This window comes from Quercus robur, chromosome 6, assembly GCF_932294415.1.
Source record: "Quercus robur chromosome 6, dhQueRobu3.1, whole genome shotgun sequence".
Lineage (NCBI taxonomy): Eukaryota > Viridiplantae > Streptophyta > Magnoliopsida > Fagales > Fagaceae > Quercus > Quercus robur.
Window position 1 is genome coordinate 4,594,101 of NC_065539.1, and position 8,782 is coordinate 4,602,882.

Sequence of the window (8,782 nt, forward strand, 5' to 3'; positions counted from 1 at the left end):
CCTATGCCTATTATGTATGATTTAAAGGTGCACTTGGTCAAAAATATGGTGATAATGTTTTACAAGATAAGTACGCACAAATTATTGGTTGTTTAATATTTTTGACAAACTGTAGTCACCCTGATATTTCATATGATGTTGATAGATTGAATAGATACACTCATAGTCCTAGTGTTGAGCATTGGGATACAATATCTATATTATTGGTATATTCAAAGGAGACTTTTTATTTTTGTTTGTCATATTGTGGTTATCCTGTTGTTTTATAAGGATATTGTGATGCTAACTGGATCTCTAATACATATTATGTAAAGCCCACTAGTGGATATGTGCTCATACTAGCTGGAAGGGCTGTCTCTTAAGGATAATGATTGCAATGTACTGTCACAATCTCATTATGTGAAAAAAAAAAATTAAACACTTTGATATGTGATCTATGCCTATTATGTATGATTTAAAGGTGCACTTGGTCAAAAATATGGTGATAATGTTTTACAAGATAAGTAAGCACAAATTATTGGTTGATTAATATTTTTGACAAACTGTAGTCACCCTGATATTTCATATGATGTTGATAGATTGAATAGATACACTCATAGTCCTAGTGTTGAGCATTGGGATACAATATCTATATTATTGGTATATTCAAAGGAGACTTTTTATTTTTATTTGTCATATTGTGGTTATCTTTTTATTTTTATTTGTCATATTGTGGTTATCCTGTTGTTTTATAAGGATATTGTGATGCTAACTGGATCTCTAATACAGATTATGTAAAGCCCACTAGTGGATATGTGCTCACACTAGCTGGAAGGGTTGTCTCTTGGAAGTCATCCAAGAAGACTAGCATAGTGAGATCTAATATGGAAACAGAGTTAATGGCTTTAGAGAAGGCTGGGTCCAAAGCTATATGGTTTAGGAGTTTATTAATTGATATGCCTCCATTTACTAACTATGTTGTCTCTGTTTGCTTTCCTTGTGATTGCCAGGCTGCCATAACACGTGTTAAGAGCAAAGTTTATAATGGGAAAATTCGACATATCCAATTGAGGCTAAGGCAGCTTATTGATAATGATGTTATGTCATTGGACTTTATGAAATAGGAAAAGTCGACATATCCAATTGAGGCTGAGGCAGCTTATTGATAATGATGTTATGTCATTGGACTTTGTGAGGTCTGAAAGGAACTTGGCCGATCCTTTGACCAAACCATCAGTAATGAGGCTAGTGAGTGAGACATCTAGGAGAATTGGACTGATACCCAAGTTGCGACACTGTGGCTAATGCCCAACCTCTATGATGGGTGATTCCACGCAAGAGGTTAAATGGGTAGAGGTCATTAGTGGTCCATGGGCACTGTCATTTGTTACGTGTTTTCCGCTATCTCGGTAAGGAGATTAGTGATGAGTCCATCCCTATGGTGTGAAACAGTGCTAAGTTGCAGAATTTGGTGAGGTTGAACTTTAGGCTCTTAATGGATCCATATCCCTACCTATTAGGATGGGGTGTATCTACATGCACTCCCGATGGATGCCACCGATTAAGTTGCAGATTGTTGGAGGTTGAGCTTTAAGCTCTTAATGGATCCATACTCCCTACTTGTTGGGATGGGGTGTTCTGCACGCACTCCTGATGGATGCCACCTATGTGTGAGTGGAAGTTGTGCCGCTTCCTATGAGACTTTTTGGGTAGGTCTCTAGAGCTCTCATGAAACCCAGTGGCGCATGGCCTGGATAAGGCGCCAACCCGCTTAAGAGCAACCTTAATAAAGAAAGTTATGTGGGTGGTAAGTTTGGTTTACTAATAGCTTGGTTAAAAGAGTTTTAACTCCACCATTGTCTTTTAGTTCCTACTTATTTATCCTATGTATGGTTAAAACCTTCTGGTACCATATTGATGCATGCTTTCTTTAGTTGCGTGCCTTTCTTATTTTGTGTTTGTAACATGTGGGAGATTGTTGGTGTAGATGTATGTTCCAAACACTTTTATTCTTATTTATTTTCTAAGCGTTGGACATTTATGAGTAAAATAGCCATTGGGCAATTATGAGAAAAGTAGTCGTTAGGCAATAATTGATAATATAGCCATTGGGCTTTTTAAGGGTTATTAGTGAAAGTTCAAAAACGTGTATAAACACCTTTGAACGTTTAGACCCCCAAATTACAACTTAACCAATTCAAGCAATATGTCAAACAACTAGTGTGCGGAAACTTAACATATGCTATAATATGGAATTGGTAAAAACTATCTAAGCCAAAACAAAGTATAATCCACAGCAGATAATAAAAAGGCAAAGATAGAGAGGAAGGAAGATGCAAACACAAAGACAACACGCGATGTGTTATCGAAGAGGAAACCGAAGCCCTCGGCGTAAAACCTCTCCGCCGCCCTCCAAGCAGTAAACAATCCACTAGAAAATACAGTTGGGATACATGGACAGCAATAGACCCTCCAAGCCTAATCTACCCAGTGTACCTAAGCCCTCCAAGCTTCTTGCTCCAACGAGGTTGCGCCGAACCTTTTTCTTTTCTAGCTTCCCGGATTCCGCTACTAGACCGTAGCATCAACCAATGAAGATTGGTTCCTTCCTAACTGCTTCCCAGAAATCCAAACAGCTGTCTCACAATGATGATGATGGTGAGAACCAAGTTTGGTATAATGCCTCTCAAGGATTTGACAATGGAGAGGAAGAGAGTTGAGGAATTTGAAGAGACTCTAAGGTATAGATTGTGGGTGAATCAATCTTGTTTTTCTTTAGGGTTTCTCTCTCAAAATTCTCTCTGGAAGCTTTCTCACAATCGTGGGTAAAAGGAGTATTTATACTGGAGTGGGAGAGGAATGTGAAACGTCAGGTTTTACAAAACAGGGGTGGCTCGCGGCTTGACCTCGCGGCTTGACTAAGTCGCTAGATCCAGTCGCGAGATAACCGTATGGCCAGTTGTCCTGTTTTGTCCTGTAGTGCTCCAGCTTGCATGACTGTTCACCTTCCAGCATGCTTGGCACGTGTGCTGCGTCTGGCGGCTTGCAGCCGCGAGTCACCCGTGAGTCCCAGCCGCGAGTCTCTGTTTTCTTGCACACTCTTGAGCAATCTTCACTCTCTCTCACTCACTACCCTTACATCAAACCCACCTAAATACAGAGTTACTAAATGCTGAATTACAAGCAAATTTGGCACGGAATAAAGCCAATTAGATGGTTGAATAAGTTCAACCTTACAATCTCCCCCTTTGGCTATTCCGTGACAAAACCCTAAAACAGACTCTAGACTTAACTTGTGAGTTGGGAACAGTTGAACAAAACTCACTCACACCTAACTCTAGAAGCTGTGAAGCACTTGAATCATATGAACGTAATACTCCTGAAACACAACAATACACCATGATCATTGTAAGCAGAAAATTATAAAATGCATATGAAACAGGCAATATGAGATCAAGCAAAGATGGAGTTAAGAAACAAACCATGGCTTGATCAACCAAGTGAACACCACAAGGTAGTGATCACAGTGCTCATTCACACTTGGAATGAACACAAGGACATACAAGTTAACAAGCACAAGGCAAGACACTTGTATGTTCAACACTCAACCAATGCATAGTACACAAGGTATATGCATTTAGGAACAATCCTACAAGGGCACAAGAGTGACAGTACATAAATCAAAATGCAAGACATTTAGATTAAAGTACTGATTTCAACATAGCATAAAGGCTGCATTAAGCAAGGTACACACCATAAAGCCTACAGACTTATGCATAAAACATTAACCCTAAAAGCTTACAAAAGCACATGGGTACAAACAAAACAAAACTTCTTGAAAAAACATCATCAAAATATATTAAAGTTTAGACCAAGAGTATAGGTTAAGAGTTAGAAACAACTATACACCAAAAACACAGTGTATCAAACCCATATAAACATTAAATAGTCCAACAAACATAAACCTAAACCTATAAGTTTAGAGGATAAGACTTAAAACAAAAGTATGTGTGTACTCCCCCTATCACTATGCACACTTCCCTTTGAACTTTCTCCCCCTTACTGAATGCTCTCCCCCTTTTTGGCACGAATAGCTAAAGGCTCTCGTCCAACTTTCGTTGAATAGCATCTAGCTGATTCTCCATAGTCTCAAGACGCATTTGGACATGGTTGTTTGTGGAGTAGAGAAGTGCCACAATCTTATCAATGCGTTTCTGAATATGCTCAAGTACACTCCCGACTCTATCAGTATGAGGAGCAGTCTGTGCTTGCGGAATACTAGCCGGTGAAGCTTCAGGAACAGCACGTGAAGTAGATGTGGTATGTGCAGGTGTCTCTGATTCAGGGGCAGATGGAGTAACCGGAGAGATGTGAGCACTCCTTGGTGATTTAGAGGAGTGACTTCTGCTAGCTTGAAGAGTAAACAAGGAAATAGGACGTTGACGAGTCAACATTTTTCCATCTACAGGAGGAATAATGCCTTCACGAAGAATGAGCTTCATGATGAGACTGCAAAATGGAATAATTCCTCGAGCTGCAGATCGACACGCGGTCTTCCTCAAGGTGTAGTAGATGTGAGCACATATATCAATGGGGGCTCCTGTAATAAGGTCACAAAGGAATAGAGCTCTCCCAAGATTGATGAATGTAGTGTTGGACAGTGGGTAGAGATTGGTGAACATGATCAACTTCAGTGTGGTCAGCTCTGGTGCAAACTTTGCGGTGCTGATGGATGTTCCTGCACTGGATACTTCATGATCGGATCCTAGGATTTGTAGAATTTCTCCAACTTCTGGAGTTCGTTCATCGTAGGGAGTTAGATTCACATTCTGAGGTCTGGTGATGCCGAGAAGATCTGCTATGGAGTCTGGGGAAACGCTAAACTCTGTTCCTCTGACCCAGAAAATGAGTTGAACTCCAAGATCAGTTGCATTGGAGAAGCATTCTTTGACCAGCTCATCCATTGGATCATCAAAGTTCCCGAAAAAGTTTGCCCAATCTCGTTTCTCAAAGATTCGAGGGATAAAAGTGGTCCCTAAAGTGTTAAACTCTACCACCCGTTCCACTATAGTAGTTGACTTGTCAAAAACGTTTGAGTAGACGTGTGAGTTAAGCGGAAGTCTGAACCTATCCTCATTGGGATCTTGAGATGTCCGAGATGATAGTCGAGTCCTTTTAGCAACTGGTGTTGCTGGTTCGTCAGCAACAATGTCTTTACCCCTGGAAGATCGACGAGACATCTGCAAGAGAACAGGCCCACAGCAAAGAACCAAACAACAGTACCACACAAGATAAATGTCAACAAGATTCAGTGCAAAAAAAAATTCCAATACATAAATACAAACTGAAGATAGTGTAGACCCAACCAAACTTCCAACAATACAAAGGAGCACAAAAAGACAGGTGCAGCAAAATGGTGATAGTGCACAAAGGCATAGAAAGACAAATCAACTAACAAAACTGTCAATGAGACAGGTTATCATGACCATGATATGCAAACAGATACAGCATTCGAACATTTAGAGCAGATATCATAAAACACTCCACAAGGGATATGAACATGGGAAAATATTTCAACATGAAGTAACAAATCATCCAAACTAGAGCACATGGTTGAGAGACACACATTATGTTATCATAAAAACTCAGTACCCAATACCGAAATCCAACATAAATACTCAAGCAAGTAAAATGAGCAAGTCAAATAAACACCAAACCCATTTAAGAAAAGATTTTCAGACTCAACAACAGGCAAATATCAGAACAATGAAAAACACATTGTGACCACTCAACATGAAGACAGATGAGAACAATAGCAAACAAAACACGCCATACCCATTACACAAAGAAAGAAGTATTTCGAACACAATATCAATCCAAACGGTAACAGAAATATCCAGGAAAAGGGAAAATGAGATTGAGAAAGCAAAACCCATACCTTTTCTTGATGATTTGGATAAGAAATGAAACACCAATGAGGTTTGAAAATGGATTCACGGAGTGTTTGGGAAGGAGATAGTTTAGAGAGAAGATGAACAGTCACAAATGTTCGAGAGAAAACTGAAAAAGATTTAAAAACTGCTCCTATTTCTGCCAAACACGCGTTTTTCGCGACTTGATTAAGTCGCCACACAGTCGCCACTTCAAGCCGCCAAAACACTCAAGGACAAAAATTTGAAAAATTTTTCTAAGTGTTTTTCACGACTGGAAGGTCTACCCGCGAGTGAGTCGCGAGCTGAGCCGCGAAAATCTCTAAGTAACCCTCGCGATTGGACCTTCCACTCGCGAACAAGTCACCAAAATGACCCGCGAAAACGCGACTGAGGCACGCGACTTGACATACCCGCGACTGAGCCGCCAAAACAGGGCAAAACTGAATTTTTGAAAATTTCAGATTTTTCAAACAAAATACTTTCCAAAAACACCTCAAACACTTAAAAATCTTTTTGTGCTTGAATTAACAAAGATTGAGTATGTGAAAACACATTTCATCAAGTACAATCACACAAATGAATATGGCATTTATTGAACATAAACTTGTGTGTTGTGTGTGGATATCAACAATGAGATAGTCCTTAGTCTAATGTGAAGCTTCAATGATCAATTCAACCAAGACATACACAATTAGCACTAGATCATGTGACCCATCTCAATTATAGAAATATGTATATATGACTTCTCACAAAACTTGATAACATAACTTGGAGCTTTACATTTGACTCCACTTTTAATCATAACATTTGATCTTTTTGATCTTTTGAGGCAATCATCTCTCATTGTGAGAGTGATATTTGACATTTCACTTTAATGAACAAGCCTTTGGCTTTTTGAATAAACATTTTCTTTAATATAAAGTTGCTTACCCTTTTTCCTAGTCAAATACTAGAATGTGCGACAGGTTTTTGCAGCTCAATATCTCTTTTCATTTGGAGATTTACATTTGGTGAGCTCTTTTTAGCAAAAACATAAATAAATAGTGGGAAGATATATAGACACAAGTCTATGCATGTCTCAAGATCAACATAACCATTCACTAATCATTCATGACAAGTTTGAAGATCTATTTACAACAATCACATAGATTTCAAGATTTTTCCCACAGTGATATGAGTGCATGAAAACAAGCAATGCTCGAAAATGCACAAAACCATTAGCACAAAGGTACAAGGCAAAACAAGTTTTGAGACAAAAACTCAACAAAGTCAATCAAGCCTTTTTTATTTTCTAATTTTTATGTGATTTTTGGATTTTTGACACAAGAAACAAAAAGATTGATAAGACAAAATTAAAAATATGCACAAGTAGACAAGCAAACAATCAACAGCAAAAACAGCAAGCAAAATAAACAAACATTGTCACAAAACATAGGAAGTATTAATGCATGGACATGTTGTAATGCTTATGCATGAGTACCCTTTTTCACCCACACGTCACTTGCGTTTGGGGTGATTTCCTTATAGGATTGGGTACGGGAGTTAGGGCTTTCAAACCTTCGTGAGAAGCTTTCCAAGCAGTTGGTGAATGCACCAATCATCTTCATCACGTTCATCATTCCGGGATCACCATTTTGATCTCTAGATTGATCACCTGCCCAATTTCTTCTATCATTTCTAGGTCCTCCTGACCTTTGAGGAGTTGCACTATTCTTTGCTCTCAGCTTTTGGCAATTTGGTCGAGTATGCCCTTGAAGTCCGCAATAATGACATACATAAGTTGCTCTAGGACCTCTTTGTGGTCGTGGACGTGACTTGGCACGAGATTCAGACCTGCCCACAGATTGATTACGGGGATTCAACATCCGTTGATTCACCACATTCTTCTTCTCCTCCACCTCGAGCTTCTCACCAGTAAGGTCAGCTACAACTGGATCTTTGGCCTTTACAAACTTCACTTCTTTAGTGACATTTCCAGATGAACTACTTCCTCCGGTATATCCCAATCCGGATTTGTCTGAAAAGCTCTTTTGAGATGAGATAACATCATCTAGCTTCTTGGTGGTGACTCTCTCTATTTTAGCATTTGCTTGCACAACCTCATTCTCAAGAAATCTCACTTTTGTGTAAGCTTCGGACAGCTCACCATTCAGTGTTTCTATCTCACATTTGGCCTCCCTATATCGGATTAGGAGACTTTTGTAGTCCTCCTCAGCCTTCTTCATTTTTCTCACAGCAGCCTTGGCCACCCTTGTGTACTCACCCGACTTCTCCAAGAGTGAGTTATAATTCTCTTGAAGATTTGCTGTACTCCAAGGTCTCGTACAAGCAGATTCAACTCATCTGAAGACTCAACATGAGCAATAGTCATAAAAGCTGAATAGTTCCCCTCTCCATCACAGCTTTCTTCTGATTCTGAATCAGATGAATTCGAGTCACTCAATGTCGTGGCATACACTTTACCTTTCGATTTCAAATAATTCGGACATTCCTTCTTAAAGTGTCCATGCCCGTTACATTCGAAACAAGTGACACCTTGTGTGGGTTGGGATTCTTTTCCATCTTTCTTTTTGAATTCCCTTTTCTCCCTTCCAGAACTTTGGAATTTTCTTTTATCATCAAATTTGCCATTATTTTTGAATTTCAAGAACTTTCTGAAATTTTTGACAAGGTATGCAACATCTTTGTCAACCACATCTTCTCCCGATGAGTCTTGATCTTCCACCTTCTCATTAATGGTCTTTAGAGCAAGAGATTTACTCTTCCGTTGATTGGGCAGCGACATCTCATAAGTCTGCAGAGAACCAACCAGCTCCTGTACTTTGATGTCATCAAGGTCCTTGCTCTCTTCAATCGCTGTCACTTTAGCA